General features: G+C 51.5%; 2 long non-coding RNA genes across 2 annotated transcripts in view; one reads left to right on the forward strand and one right to left on the reverse strand.

Annotated features, from left to right (window-relative positions):
* The window catches only part of LOC308678093, a 305,537-nt gene that overhangs the window by 190,425 nt on the left and 98,724 nt on the right, over positions 1 to 16,388 (forward strand). The window lies entirely within an intron of this gene.
* LOC308678092 overlaps positions 13,904 to 16,388 on the reverse strand; it is a 400,336-nt gene continuing 397,851 nt past the window's right edge. The window contains exon 4 of the long non-coding RNA XR_014028592.1: positions 13,904 to 14,203. This is a non-coding gene — a long non-coding RNA (uncharacterized lncRNA). The remainder of the gene's footprint in view (positions 14,204 to 16,388) is intronic.

Consider the following 16,388-nt stretch of genomic DNA (forward strand, 5'->3'; position numbering starts at 1 on the left):
TCAAAGAGCGGCGCCCCTGCCCATTCCGAGAGGTGCGCGCGCACCTCTCCAAACGACCGGAGGTGCGCGTGTACCTCCGCGCGAATGGGCAGCGGTGCCGCTCTTTCAGGAAGCCCGCCGCGGCCCGTCTGTGAAGCTGCCGAAAGCGGCAGCTTAGCAGACGGGCCGCGGCAGCTTCCGCAAAGAGCGGCGCCCCTGCCCATTCCGAGAGGTGCGCGCGCACCTCTCCGAACGACCGGAGGTGCGCGCGCACCTCCCCAAACCTTTGGGGAGGTGCGCGCGTACCTCCGTGCGAAGGGGCAGCGGCGCCGCTCTTTCAGGAAGCTGCCGAAAGCAGACGGGCCGCGGCAGCTTCCGCAAAGAGCGGCGCCCCTGCCCATTCCGAGAGGTGCGCGCGCACCTCTCCGAACGACCGGAGGTGCGCGCGCACCTCCCCAAACCTTTGGGGAGGTGCGCGCGTACCTCCGTGCGAAGGGGCAGCGGCGCCGCTCTTTCAGGAAGCTGCCGAAAGCGGCAGCTTCCTGAAAGAGCGGCACCGCTGCCCGTTCGCGCGGAGGTACGCGCGCACCTCCCCAAAGGTTTGGGGAGGTGCGCGCGCACCTCCGGTCGTTCGGAGAGGTGCGCGCGCACCTCTCGGAATGGGCAGGGGCGCCGCTCTTTGCGGAAGCTGCCGCGGCCCGTCTGCTAAGCTGCCGCTTTCGGCAGCTTCACAGACGGGCCGCGGCGGGCTTCCTGAAAGAGCGGCACCGCTGCCCATTCGCGCGGAGGTACGCGCGCACCTCTCCAAAGGTTTGGGGAGGTGCGCGCGCACCTCCGCCCATTCGGGGAGGTGCGCGTGCACCTCTCCAAACGGGCGGTGCCACTCTCCATTTGGAGAGGTGCGCGCGCACCACTGCCCGTTGGAAGAGGTGCGCGCGCACCGGGCGGCTGGGAGCCGCAAGAGACGGCTCAAAGAGCCGCATGCGGCTCCGGAGCCGCAGGTTGCCGACCTGTGGAATAGAATGACAAGCAGTGCTTTTTTTGTAAAAGAAAAAGGTGCCGGAACTCACACATGTCATGCAACCTTCCTTGCATACCCTACAAGGTTCCATCCAAAAAAGGTGCCGGAACTCCGTTCTGAGCGTTCTATGAGAAAAAACGCCCTGATGACAAGAGCTGGAAGGTCATCTAGTCCAACCTTCTGCTCGAGCAGGAGATTTGAGGCAGGCCATAAAGAAAGATACAAAGAATACATAAAAGTGAGGTAGGACATAAAAGTGAGGCGTAAAGAAAATGCGTGTATTAGTTGGGAGAGGAACAAGGAAATGGAGAAATGCCAAACCACAAGTTCAACTGTTGGTCACACCTCGTAGGCCAGCACAGAGTTCAGTTACAGCTAACCACATATGTCTCGCTTGTAGCTAACCACAAACATGGTGCCGGAAACTTAGAAGCTTGGCAAGACACCTGTGACCTTTGCTAGAGACAAGGTTGCACTTTATTTATTTATTTATTTATTTATTTATTTATTTATTTATATTTCTATACCGCCCTATTCCCGAAGGACTCAGGGCGGTTTACAGGGCAGCATAAAATACAATATAAAAGATAATATAAAATTAAAATAAATTAAATTAATTAAGCCCAACAATTAAAACAATATTTAAAAAGCTAAAACCCCTTCAGTCCAGGCCTGATAGATCGAAAAGCCAGGTTTTCAGGTCCTGGCGAAATGAACGCAGATCGGGGGCTGTCCGGAGTTCCACAGGTAAATCATTCCAAAGGGCAGGCGCTATAATTTAGCATTGCTAGCGGGGGCTAGGGGTGAGCTAGAAGGGGGCCTAGAACTCATGTAACCAATCAGAGCTCATAAGTTACACTTCCGTGTTTTGCTACTTGTGGAGACTATATATGTACTTGCTTTTCCATGAAAAGGTGTTCAGACATTGACATTGCTTTTTGCTCGGAACCTTTTGCGTGCAAAATAGAACAAACTTCTTTTGATTCCGAGGTCTGAGTCTCTTGATTCTGCAACAAGATCCTTGAGAGAATCATGGAGGTCTTCTAGTAGTCCAGCCCCCTGATCGAGCAGAAGATTCTTTCAGAATCATAGAATGACAAGAGTTGGAGGGGAACCCTGGAGGTCATCTAGTCCAACCCCCAACCCCATGTTAGGAAAGGGAAGTGGGAAGGGGAAAAGTCCCAGCTTGCTTTTGGCAAGGATCCCATAAAATGGACCCTAGAAGGGGGGAAACGCAGGGCGGTGACCTTTGGCAGTGTGGCCCCCTTGGAGCAGAGGATCAAGTAGAGAAGCTTTCACGTGTCATTAGAGCCCACCTTTCCTGAAGCCCCCAAAGCAGGGGGGGGAGGGATCAGGATGACTCTTCCTCAAGGCCAGTGGCGGTGGGGGCGAGGCTCTTTTAACCCCCTCCAATTCCTGCCTATATTTTCTCCCGGGAGGAGAGTTCCTGTCAACCCTTGAATAGGATAGGATAGAAATAGAGCAGAATATTTCCATGTTTTCTGTTCCATTCCATTCTATATTCTATTCTATTCCATATTTTCTATTCTTTCCTTTCTTTTTCTCTCCCTCCCTGTTCTGCTGTATTTCTGTAGAGAGGTAATTATTTCTTCTACTCTTCAAATCCTCTTTGATTAGATAGATAGATAGATAGATAGATAGAAAGATAGATAGATAGATAGATAGATAGATAGATAGATAGATAGATAGATAGATAGATAGATGATAGATAGATAGATAGATGTAGGCAGGTAGATAGACAGATACTGATAGGTAGGTAAGTAGGTAGACAGACAAATAGAGACAGACAGATAGATAGATACTAGTAGGTAGATAGACAGACAGACACCGGTAGATAAGACAGATAGAGAGATCAAGAAGAAAATAGGCGGGAACAGGAACATCCTGAGGTAAAATAAACAGCAGGCAGAACACAGCGGAGAAAAAAAGGCGGGGAAGAAAGGGTGACGCCCCCTTCACCCTGGCGGCAACCAATCGCAGCGCAGTTCGCCTCCTACTTGAGCAGAAAAGAACATCCTGAGGTAAATTAAACAGCGGGCAGAAAGAAGGCGGGGAAAAAAAAGGCGGGAAGGAAAGGGTGACGTCTCCACGCCGTTTTCTAGCCCACCCCACCCCCACCCCCACCCCGGCCCTCACGGAGCTCCTCCGGCCCCTTCGCCGAGCCTGGGGGTGTCTCTGAGGAGGGGGGAGGGTCAGGATTGAATCCCCCTCCCCAGGTGTTCTGCCAGTCCCCCCACACACACACACTCCCCCGGCTAGCCTTTCCCCAATCTTTGCTTCCCACATCACCCTGTCCTCCCCCCTCTTCTGCCCCTCCCCGCCCCAAGGAAACGCGGGGGGGGGGCCGCCAAGCCAGGCAGAGCGGGCAGCAATCTTGCTGAGGTGGGCTGCCTGCTCCTTTTTTGGGTGGGGGCGGCTCTTTCCGGCATCCCCTGCAATCCTGGGCGAGCAGCTTTCCCTCCCCTCAACCTCCCCCCTCCCGCCCTCTTCTTCCTCTCTTGAGAGCTTCCGATGTCCCTTCTCTCTGGGATGAGTGGGGGGGGGCAAGGAAACGAGGGGCTCCAAGCACTGGCCAAGCAGTCCTTCTAAGGCACAGGTCTGCAACCCGCGGCTCCGGAGCCGCATGCGGCTCTTTCAGCCATCTCCTGTGACTCCCAGTCTTCTGCCATGTGCAGTCCAAAAAAAAAAAGTGGGGCTAAAAAAGTTCAACCAATCAATTCAAATATGCAGGGTAGGTGCATATCTCGCCTTGGCTCCACTCTTCAGTCAAACCCTGTTCTGCACATGTGCGCATGTATGCGCATGTGCACATATTTTTTTGCGGCTCCCAGTTTTTCCTTTTGTGAGGGAACCGGTTCTGAGTGGCTCTTTCACTGTTTCAGGTTGCTGACCCCTGTTCTAAGGGGACCCCTGAATCCCTAGCGCGGGAGGGGCCAGTGAGACACCCCAGCCTTCAAGACGGGTTTTCATCCCTGTTCGGCTGTATTTCTGTAGAGAGGTAATTATTTCTTCAACTCTTGCAACTCCTCTTTGATTAGATAGGTAGGTAGGTAGAGATAGACAGATATTGGTTGGTAGATAGATAGATGCAGTGCTTTTTTTGTAAAAGAAAAAGGTGCCAGAACTCACACATGTCATACAACCTGCCTTGCCTACCCTACAAGGTTCCATCCAAAAAAGGTGCCGGAACTCCGTTCTGAGCGTTCTATGAGAAAAAAAGCCGTGGATAGATGGATAGATAGGTAGGTAGGTAGAAATAGACAGATATTGGTAGGTAGGTAGATAGATTAGATAGATGATAAATAATAGAGATAAGACAGATACTGGTAGATAGATACATAGACAGACAGACATAGATAGCTTTACCTGCATGGGCACTAGTACTGCCCCGTTTGCACGGCGCGGTGCCCCTTTCGGCAGCTTTGCAGACGGGCCGCAGCAGCTTTCCCAAGAAGCGGCGCTGCTGCCCGTTCGCGCGGAGGTACGGAGACCTGCCCGACGTTTGGGGAGGTGCGCGCGCACCTACAGTCGTTCGGAGAGGTGCGTGCGCACCTCTCGGAATAGGTACCAGCGCCGCTTCTTGGGAAAGCTGCCGCGGCACATTTGCAGGCTGCCAAAAGCGGCAGCTTTGCAGACGGGCCGTCGCCGTCGCGCAACCGGGAACCGGTTCCATCACACATTAAAAAGCAACCGCGCGTGTCTGCGCATGCGCAAGAAAAACCCATTTTGCGCATGCGCAAAATGTTTTTTTGCGCATGCACGTGCATGGATGCACGCACGCGGCTCCCACTTTTTTTATGTGTGATGGAACCGGTTCTCAGTGGCTCTTTTCCTTTTTCAGGTTGCCGATCTGTGTCCTAGATGATGTTGTTCCTACACAACAACCCAGGCTCCTTCCGTAACTCCTTTTCCCCCTCCCCTTACCATGCTCTTTTTATGTAAGCAATCACCTGTACCTAAAGCCTGAAACATTTGCTTCTATATAACTAATTTCCCAATCTAAAGCACCTACAAAGCTGCTTGCACATAAACAAAGATTTCCAACAGCTCCTTCAAAGATTAAACCTCGTGATTTCTCCCAAGCTGCTTGGCGTGGGGCCAGCCGGAGAGGGCCCAGGTCATGGTCCAGCCTCTCCTTTGTCTTTCTCCTAATCTTTGCCTACCTTTGCCTCCCGGGATGATGACGCAAAAGGTTTGCCACCTGCTTTATCTCCTCCTTTTCTACCACCATAAAGTGGACTCCAGAGTCCATCGGTCATTTGGCTTTTGTACAAGTGCATTCTGGTGGGGCGGGGGCTGTTTCTAAGCCCTGGTCTGCCCCCCCCTGCCCCCCCAATCGCCGACAACCAGCACCAGGGAACGTTGCCGGGGGGTTTTTTCCCTCCAGCTTCCGACCTCCCGTTCTTAGGGAAAGTTGTAGAATAGGTTGCAACCCGGCAGCTGACGAGGGTCCCAGGTGAACCGGATGATTTGGGGCCCCTTTCGGTCAGGAACCCGTGGAACGGCCTGCCACCAGAAGCTGTGGGTGCGCCATCACCGGAGGACTTTAAGAAGCGATCTGAAATGGAAGAGGCTCTTCTGTCTGCGCAGGGGGCTGGACTAGAAGACCTCCAGGGTCCCTTCTGACTCTGTGGTTCTGTTCCGTTTTCTTGTTTGGAGGGAGGGGGGAGGTCTCTGGCCTCAAAGTCCTGCAGATCCAAGTCTAGTCCTGAAGAGACTCCCTGGGACTTTGCTAGCATCCCATCAGAGGGGCCCCTGTGGCCCCTCGGAGTCTTTCAGAAGTCAGATGTGCCTGAGGCTGGGGGGACCCATCTGAAGACACCCCCCTGGTGATTGGCCATGGATAATGGACATGGTCGCCATGTGCACCAACCGCTGGGCTATGCTGCTGGCCTGGCCGAATGATGGGGGTCTCCTTGGAGCTGCCCCCCCACACACTTTGGCTCTTACCCCCCGAGACAGGCCTATATGGGGGGATTCAGGGCCCACTTGGGTAGGGGACCCCAAAAGAGAGAGCTGTGGGTGGCCCCAGAAGGGACTGTTCAGTTGGGCCTTGCAGCCAGCTGGGATTGGGGGTCTCAAACATCACGGGGGGGGGGCGGAACTAGATGGCACATTTGCTCCCCTTCCCCATCTTCCAAAGGAAGGGGGGCTTTTTGAGTTAGCTGGCCTGGACTGAGGGGTTTTAAGGTTTTTAAATTCTAATTTTAAATTTTGGGGCTATTGATTTAATTTTATTTTAATTTTTTATATTGTATTGTTTTAATTTTGCCCTGTAAACCGCCCTGAGTCCTTCGGGAAAAGGGCGGTATATAAATTGAATTAAATAAATAAATAAATATTTTATTAGTTTACTAATTTTACAGTCAAGTATTTAATAGACAACGTGTTGTCTGGGTCCGTTAGTAAATTCTAGATCCAATATTACGCCATCAAATATTTCCCCTCTTCTTCCGGCAATTCTTACCAACCTCTGTGTTACATTTTTCTCATGCTATCAATAATGTCGGTTTTGGATAGCTGTTCTAACCAGAACGTATCCTAATTGCATTTGCCCTTAATAGCCACATGTTCAATCAGTATCCTGTTTTTGCTTTTTTTTTAAAAAAAAATTTCCCCCAAAGGAGTGTATTTTTTATGGCTCCGTGACCTCTGCAGACCTTCATGGTTCTGCCTTTCCTCTGCTCCCCCAATTTGGGGAGGAAAGGGCAATGAGGAGAGGCTGGGGGGGCTTTCAGACCCACCGCAGGGGTTTGGGGGATCCCCCACACCCTTCAGAATTTATTTATTTTATTTATTTTAATCCCATTTATATCCCGCCCTTCTCCGAAGACTCAGGGCGGCTTACAATTTAAAGCACAAATCAATGTGCTTAGCAATAGCCTTCATCCTGTGTATATGCCTGCTTATTAGGGCTTTCGGCCCCATCTCAAGCGGCATTATTACAAAGTCAGCTTATTGCCCCCAACAATCTGGGTCCTCATTTTACCTACCTCGGAAGGATGGAAGGCTGAGTCAACCTTGAGCCTGGTGGGACTCGAACCTGCACTAATTGCAGGCAGCTGGTGTTACTTAAGGAGGCATTAGCCCACTGCTCCACCAAAGCTCAGGTGGAGAGACGGAGTCACATTTTACGAGAGCTTTTTTTGCAAGGACTCCATAGAAGCGACTGACACTCACTCCTCAAAAAAGAGAAATCAGTGCCTTGTCTCCTGGTGTGTGTGTGTGACAACAATGGGGTGTCCGAAGGAAGCCCTGGGATTGCACAGGGACATGGATCAAGGCTGGGAGGGTGCAGAACAGCTTCTGAGGACCAAAGGAAGGGATGGGGTGTCTGTGTCAAGGCTGGGGCAGGAATGGGGGGGCATGGAAGAGGCGTGGCCCAATAGGGGCTGGAGTTGAGGGCGGCCAAAAACTAACTCGTTTTGGAGAGGGGCCCAAAGTTCCTGCTGCCCCTTTGGCCACTGGACAGCTGAACTTTCCTTCGCCTGCTGGTTGAGGAGGCCGCTCGGCGAAGAGACTTGTTGAAAGACCACACCTGGAATACTGCAGCCAATTTGGGTCCCCACATCACAAAAAAGAGGTTGAGACTTTGGGGAAAAAAATTCTTGAGAAGAGCAACTTAAGGGGATCCAAGGCCTGGAGGCTAAAATGTATGAAGAACGGCTACAGGACTTGAGTTTGGCTACTCTCGCGAAAAGAAGAAACAGGTGACGTGATAGCAGCATTCGAGTATATGGTGGGGGGGCTGCCCTAAAGAAGAGGATGGGGGTCAAACTATTCTCCAAAGCACCAGAGGGCACAATGAGAAACAATGGTTGAAAACTGATCAGAGAGAGAAGCAACCTGGAATTAAGGAGAAACTTCCTGACAGTGAGGACAATTAACCTGTGGAACAGCTTGCTACCAGAAATGGTGGATGCTCCATCACTGGAGATTTTTTAAGAAGAGGCCAGACACTCATCTGTCTGAGATGGTATAGGTGTTCCTGCTTGAGCGGGGGGCTGGACTAGAAGACCTCCAAGGTCCCTTTCAGCTCTATTCTATTCTAAAGTGAAGGGGAATAATGTCAAAGGTGGGAGGACCAAATGGAGGCTCACATGCCATGCAGGAGGGATCCCCCTCCCTCTTCCAAGGTGGAAAGCTTTTGGGGGAGCACGCTCCATTCTGACCTGCCCCTTGAGTAGATTCCCCTCATTCCCTGTCCCCCTCCCCCTCTTCTTTCTGAGTGCGTTGCTGTGCGGACTCGGCTAGGCTGGAGGGGACCGACCAGGCCATTCTCCCCCAAATCTTTCCTTCAAAACACACAGCCTTCATTCCTAAGCCAGGAGGTTTAATAAGATTTTCACAAGAACACACAAGATCTCCCTCGTGCATCCACATTCGCCTCTGGAAGGCGGCGTGGAAGAGTACAGAGACGGTCTTGCAGGAAACAGGTGGCAGCTGTTGGGAAAACATGAATTCACCCCGGAAAAACATGAACAGGTGAGCAAGAACCTCAAGGTTGCCCTGCCTTGATGTGCTTTGGTGACCGTTGGAGCGAAGGGGAGATGCTTTCAAGATTCTGCTACTGTAATTGGTACCGACAAACTAATATTTCTTCTGTTGGTGGTTTCTCGGCCTTGAAGGGTTGACAGATGGAGAAGTCCCAAAGAAAACATGTAGCAGCTGTTAGGAAAATATGAATTCAGCTCAGGAAAACAGGAACGGGTCAGAAAGAACCTCAAGGCTGACTTGCCTTGATGTTCTTTGGTGCCAGCAGGAGTAAAGGGGAGATGTTACTGTCATTTATACCAATAAAGTTGAGCTCTAATATTTTTTGTGTTGGTGGTTTCCTTGCCTGGTTTACCTCGAAGGATCGAGAGATGGGAAGTCCGAAAGAGAGCGTCCTTCCAAAGGGTCCCGGCTGGTAAAGAATTAGGCTGTGGAGCAGCAGATACCGGGGGGGGGGGGGGAGGAAGGATCTTCCCACTGAAGATTTCTCATCCTAGGGGAGAAATCGGGTTCTCGGGAGAAGGAATCGGCTCAGGGTGATTCTGCCACAACTTAGGTTCTTGGGAGGTCTGGCGAGGGCTGGATTAGAACTCGGAACAAAAAGAGGGAAACGCACGGCTGTGGCCTTTGGGTGAGCTGCCCCCTTGGAGCAGAGGATCAAGTGGAAAGACTTGAGGGTGCTTGTTAGAGAAGAGAACACCAGGACAAATGCTTTTTTTTCTTGTACTGCTCTTCGTCTTTCTTCATCATGTCTTCCGTGTAACACGGAGCTTCAAGGTTCAGGTACACCAGTTCGTCAATCATGCTCATCAGCTGGGTCACTTGTGTCTCTCGTTCTTTTCCTTGGGCCTTGTTGTTGAAAGCCAGGATCCGGCCCTTGCACTCGGACACTTGATCCTGAAGAGAGGAATCATCCTCGGATATGAATTCCTCCAGAGTTTTATCTTCCAGGTCATCTTTCCGGGAGAACAAGAGGATCATGTAATTCTTGGCGTTGAGGCTGAAGATCTCTTTGATCAGCTGAGCCACCTCCTTCTCCTCCTGGGAGAAACGGCCAGGCCGAACCACCTGCACAATGACGTGTGGACCCGGCGCACACAACGTCACACACTTCTTCACCTCCTCAGCTGTTTCCCGCGGTGGAACCTTGGTGTCGAAAAAGCCTGGTGTGTCAACTACCACAATCCTTCTGCCATTCAACAATGTCTCCTCCTTTTTGCAACTCACAGTGATGGACTTAGGGGACATCGCAGAGTGAAAGGCTCTTCTTCCCAGGATGGCGTTTCCCGTCGCGCTTTTTCCGTTCCCGGTTTTGCCCACCAGGACGATCCTCCGGTCGGGCCCTGCAACCCAAAGTGGGTGGGGGGGAGGACAGAAGAGAGAAGAAGGGGACCCTGGTCAGCAGCGTACAGCCATCACAGGTGGTTCCTCCCCCGCACCCAGACAAGTGACTGCCACCCAATCCCACCCCCAGGAGCCCAAAGACATTACCTTGTGGATGTTTCCAGCCATTTCCAGAAGATTCACGTGGGAGAAATCACGAGGTTTCTGCATGAAAAGTGAACAGAATCAGGCCAAAGGAGAGACTTGCCTTTACTAGGAGATTGACGGGAGCCCCCCTCCCTCCAGAAAACACAGGCAAGAATTGGAGAGGGGGGGGTTAAAAGTGGCCCCTACACACACACACACACACACACCCCACACAGTCCTTGAGGCAGAATCATCCTGATCCCTCTCCCCCCCACGCGCTATGGGGGCTTCGGGAAAAGTGGGGATTGATCCCCAAACGTGACGTTGTTCCCCCAGAGCCTTCAGACGATCCAGCCTGCCTCAACCAATCAATCAGAAGAAAGCTGGAAGGGACCTGGGAGGTCTTCTAGTCCAACCCCCTGCTCAAGCAGGAGACCCCTCACAGAATCACGGAAGGACAGAGTTGGAAGGGATCCTGGAGGTCCTGTAGTCCAGCTCCGTGCTCAAGTAGGAGACCCCCTCACAGAAACGTCGCGGTTCCGACAGATGAAACCCATCAAAGGAACCTCGAGGCAAAATTCTCCCTTAAAAGAACGTGTATTTGGGATAGAAAGTATCAGCACTGCATAGTTGAACCCCAAAACTAAATCTCCCCCCCAACACAAAGTAACAAAGTACAATTCCCAACCCCCGATAAACTGTCATCAAGCACATTCCCCAATTAGCTTAAAGCGAGGGCTTTCTCCTCAGCTCCTCAGCCCGCTAAAACTCATCGGCTTGTCCTTGGGTTCCCACAGCAGCCGTTATTATGGCTAGCTGAGCTTACACCCCAACAACCCCCCCCGACACACACACACACTGCACCTGATTTCTAAAAGCAAGAAAGCCTGTTAAAGGAATAGAGAAAATGGCTGCCTTTTCGTCAGCTGTCAGAGTGGGAACATCCAATGTTAGCAGCGTTGACAGTCATAGCATGACAAGAGTTAAAAAGGGACCCTGCAGGTCCTCTAGTCAGACCCTGTGCTCAGGCAGGAGACCCTTACAGAATGACAGAAGGGACCTCGGAGGTCTTCTAGTGTTGACCCGGAATTAGGGGACAGTATAGGAAAATATCCATTAAGAAAACCAAGACCAAGATCATGGCAACCGGCCCTCTCAATTCCTGGCAAATAGATGGGGAAGAAATGGAGGTAGTGACAGATTTTATTTTCCTGGGCTCCAAGATCACTGCAGATGGGGACTGTAGCCAAGAAATTAAAAGACGCTTGCTCCTGGGGAGGAAAGCCATGGCAAATCTAGACAGCACACTAAAAAGCAGAGACATCACCCTGCCAACAAAAGTGCGTATAGTCAAGGCTACGGTCTTCCCAGTTGCAATGTATGGCAGTGAAAGCTGGACCATAAGAAAGGCTGAGCGCCAAAGAACTGAGGCCTTTGAACTATGGTGCTGGAGAAGACTCCTGCGAGTCCCTTGGACTGCAAGGCGATCAAACCGGTCAGTCCTAGAGGAGATCAACCCTGACTGTTCTTTAGGCGGCCAGATCCTGAAGCTAAAACTCAAATCCTTTGGCCACCTAATGAGAAGGAAGGACTCACTGGAGAAGAGCCTCATGCTGGGAAAGGTTGAGGGCAATAGAAGAAGGGGACGACAGAGAATGAGGTGGCTGGATGGAGTCACTGAAGCAGTAGGCGTGAGCTTAAATGGACTCCAGAAGATGGTAGAGGACAGAAAGTCCTGGAGGAACGTTGTCCATAGGGTCGCGATGGGTCAGACACGACTTTGCAGCTAACAACAACAACATAGGAAATATCAATTGTGAATATGTGCAGATGGCCCTACTGTCTTTGGGCTCTTGCAAAGTCCTGGATGCAGGGTCATGAAAGGCCAGCAAGGAAAATGCTCAATCTCCTAACCCACCCAAGAACATACGATATCTTTAGGGAAACACCCAAAGGGGAACGTGTCTGTTACTTCTGCTCTCTTATCTACAGTATGCCAGACTTACTGGGTGAAATTTTTATTGTACGCGTGTCAGCTTTGCTGGATGGCTTGCTTGTGTCAGGGCTTTTCAACCTTTTCACCCATTGTACCGCTTTTAGGATATGGCAACATCCGAGTACCACCAGTTGCCTAGCAAGGTGTCAAAAACTTGATGACAAAAAAAAAAAAGGAAAAAAGTGATGAAGTACAGGTAGTCTTCGACTTACAACAGTTCGCTTAGTGACTGTCCGAAGCTACAATGGCCCTGAAAAAAGTGGGGCCCCCCGAGCCACAGCCGAGCGAGACTCCTGCCTGCCCGCTCGGCGGCGCTCTTCCTCCTGTCCGAGGTTTTCATTGTTGTGAGCATTTCTGTTGAGGATTGGCAGCGGGGGTGGGGTGGGGTGGGGGTGTTTGGTTTTTATCCCCTCCCTGTCTGCTGGGTGGTCGCAGCAGGTTTTGGTCACTTCACATGACCCTTGGACACCGTGACCATCATAAATATGAATCAGTTGCCGAGCATCTGAATGTAAATCACGAGACCCTGGAGATGCTGTAACATTCCAGCTGATCGGCGCTTCTTCTGGGCTCAGCGGAAGCGCCGGGATCAGCGCCGAGCTGCAGCTGGAGCCTGGTGCTGATCCTGGCGCTTCCGCCAATCCCCGACAGCCCTGCAGCTCCAGCCGTCTCTCGCTCAGGCTTGTGCGGTGCTGGCACCGGTTCAGCTCATTCCCCTCTCCTGCTACCACTTTTTTAGGATGGTCGCGTAGCACCTGCCAGGTGCCAATGTGCCACAGGTGGTACCCGTACCACTGGTTGAAAAGCCCTGGCTTATGTAACCAGAAAGAATAAATACAAGGATTTCATTTTCTTTTGGGGCTGCTCTCATTTAGAGCAGCCCGTCTTTTTGTTCAGCTGAATAAAAAACGTAAAACTTGAAGGCAACTTCTGGTTTCCTTTTATTTTTTTTACCAGCAAAACCTGCATATCACTAGTCCAACCCGCTGTTCAGGCAAGAGACCCTTACAGAAGGTCAGAGTTGGAAGGGACCTCGGAGGTCCTCTAGTCCCACCCCCTGCTCAAGCAGGAGACCCTACACCATTCCTGACCAGTGGCGGTCCAGTCTCTTCTTGAAAGCCTCCAGGGATGAAGCACCCCCCCCATCCCCCGCACAACATCTGCAGGCTACTTCTGTTCCACTGGTTGATTGCCCTCACTGTCGGGGAATTCCTCCTTATTTCCAGGTTGAATCTCTCCTTGATCAGTTTCCATCTGTTGCTTCTTGTCCTGCCCTCAGGGTCTTTGGAAATGAGGTTGGACACCCCCCCTTTTCTCTGTGACAGCCTGTCAAGATATCGGAAGACGGCTATCATGTCCCACCTCGTCCTTCTCTTCAATAAATTAGACGTACCCAATTCCAGCAACCGTTCCTGATATGTTTTAGCCTCCAGTCCCCTAACTGTCATTGTTGCTCTTCTCTGCGCTCTTTCTAGAGTCACATCTTTTTTTATAATGTACAGACCAAAATTGGCTGCGGCATTCCAAATGTGGGCCTTACTAAGGCTTTATGGAGTGGTGTTAGTGCCTGGCGCCATCTTGATTGAATCCCCATCTCTCTTTTTTTTAAAAAAAAATGTTTTATTGACTTATTTTTTACATGTCACCATCAATAACTGGCAAACAGTGTGTAGTCTGGGTTTGCAGTTACAAATAAACCCATAACAATTAGCTTCTTTAATTCCATATTCCACCTAGCAGCTTTCCTTGATTTTTCTCTTCTTCCAATAATATGCTCTTTGATCCCCCTTGAATTAGTACACGTCGCGATCATTTCAAAAGAAAAAAGGCCGAGCGCCAGAGAATGGAGGCCTTTGAACTACTGTGCTGGAGAAGACTCCTGCGAGTCCCTTGGACTGCAAGGCGATCAAACCGGTCGGTCCTAGAGGAGATCCACCCTGACTGCTCTTTCGAAGGCCAGATCCTGAAGCTGAAACTCAAATCCTTTGGCCACCTAATGAGAAGGAAGGACTCACTGGAGAAGAGCCTCATGCTGGGAAAGGTTGAGGGCAAGAGAAGAAGGGGACGACAGAGAATGAGGTGGCTGGATGGAGTCACTGAGGCAGGAGGCGTGAGCTTAAATGGACTCCAGAAGAGGGTAGAGGACAGGAAGGCCTGGAGGAATGTGGTCCATGGGGTCGCGATGGGTCGGACACAACTTCACGACCAACAACAACAAATATCTACAAATAACCTTCCCCCCCCCCATTATTCAGCTTCGCTTTCTAATCATCTCGATGAGTTCTCATTCAAATTTATTGTCCCCACAGCATTTCAACAGAAAACCTTTTACCTGTTGGCTGTTGAAGTTTTCTTAAGAGTTAATTTTTCCTCCTAGGAGCCGTCCCAATGCCTAGATTTTTTTCACATCTTGAAACAGAAAGAGCAAAAGAAAGAAGGAACATGCTGCTTAAAACAAAGGCATCCCTCTGAAGCTAAAATACATCAATATTCAACGTTTTATTCTTTTTAAAGCATACTCGAGTCTTCAAAATCCATGATATTTAAGTGTCTAGTTACATTTCCCTCAGGTAAAGCATCCCGCGCGGTTTTTGCGTTTCTCATCTCATAGACGGGGAAAAAAATATTGTAGAGTTTAAGATGCCTATCCCGCCTAAGCTCAGATTCGTTTATATGCAGTTTTATTTCATTAACCGCAGATTGAATCCCTCTCTTAAGGCAACTCAGGATTGTGTCGGCTTTTTTGGGCTGCCGCCGCACAAGGCTGGCTCCTGTTGAATTGATTGTCCACGAAGACGACTCCGAGATCCCCATCACAGTTACTGCTATGAAACCTGGTTTCACCCAATCTGTAGATGTCCTTTGGGGTTTTTTTTCTCGCCTAAGTGGCAAACTTTGCTTTTCATTGGAATACACACACACACACACACACACCTCCCTCTTTCTCCCTTGTCCCTCTTTCCTAGCGTTGGCCCATCAGCCACTGCCGCACCAGGTCTCTAGGGCTGAGCCAGCCTCCTCCGCCATTGGGCAATTTGGGAACTCTGCGCCTAAGTTGTGCCCAGGAGAACGGAAGCGGCTGCGGGTACCCAGAAAGAGCTGGGTGCTCCGGAGCAGCTGAGGGGGGGGGGAGGCAGAGAGTCAGCAAGGGTAGAAGGTCTCCTGATGGAGCAGGGACTAGACTAGATGACCTCCAAGTTCCCTTCCAGCTCTATGACTCTGTAAGGATCTCCAGCCTGAGCAGGGGGTTGGACTAGGTGGCCTCTGAGGTCCCTTCCCACTCTATGACTCTGGAAGGCTCTCCTGCTCGAGCTGGGGCTGGACTAGATGGCCTCCGGGGTCCCTTCCAGCTCTATGACTCTGTAAGGATCTCCTGCCTGAGCAGGGGGTTGGACTAGGTGGCCTCCGAGGTCCCTTCCCACTCTATGACTCTGGAAGGCTCTCCTGCTCGAGCAGGGGGCTGGACTAGATGGCCTCCGAGGTCCCTTCCCGCTCTATGACTCTGGAAGGCTCTCCTGCCCGAGCAGGGGGCTGGACTAGAGGACCTCGGAGGTCCCTTCCCACGCGTTGCTTCTAAGTCCCAAGCTCATCTTCCGAAGTCGCATTGGCCCGGATCCGAAGACGCTCCTGAAATGCAGCCGTCGCCCCCCTCCCCACTTCCTCGGCATTTACTATTGGGGAGAGGGGGGGTCCCCACTTCATCGGCATTTACTATTGGGGAGAGGGGGGGTCCCCACTTCCTCGGCATTTACTATTGGGGAGGGGGGGTGTCCCCAATTCCTCGGCATTTACTATTGGGGAGAGGGGGGGTCCCCACTTCATCGGCATTTACTATTGGGGAGAGGGGGGTGTCCCCACTTCATCGGCATTTACTATTGGGGAGAGGGGGGGTCCCCACTTCATCGGCATTTACTATTGGGGAGAGGGGGGGTGTCCCCACTTCATCGGCATTTACTATTGGGGAGAGGGGGGGTCCCCACTTCATCGGCATTTACTATTGGGGAGAGGGGGGTCCCCACTTCATCGGCATTTACTATTGGGGAGAGGGGGGTGTCCCCACTTCCTCGGCATTTACTATTGGGGAGGGGGGTCCCCACTTCATCGGCATTTACTATTGGGGAGAGGGGGGTCCCCACTTCATCGGCATTTACTATTGGGGAGAGGGGGGGTCCCCACTTCATCGGCATTTACTATTGGGGAGAGGGGGGTCCCCACTTCATCGGCATTTACTATTGGGGAGAGGGGGGTGTCCCCACTTCCTCGGCATTTACTATTGGGGAGGGGGGTCCCCACTTCATCGGCATTTACTATTGGGGAGAGGGGGGTCCCCACTTCATCGGCATTTACTATTGGGGAGAGGGGGGTCCCCACTTCATCGGCATTTACTATTGGGGAAAGGGGGGGTCC

This window comes from Vipera berus (genome assembly GCF_964194415.1).
Source record: "Vipera berus genome assembly, chromosome: Z".
Classification (NCBI taxonomy): domain Eukaryota; kingdom Metazoa; phylum Chordata; class Lepidosauria; order Squamata; family Viperidae; genus Vipera; species Vipera berus.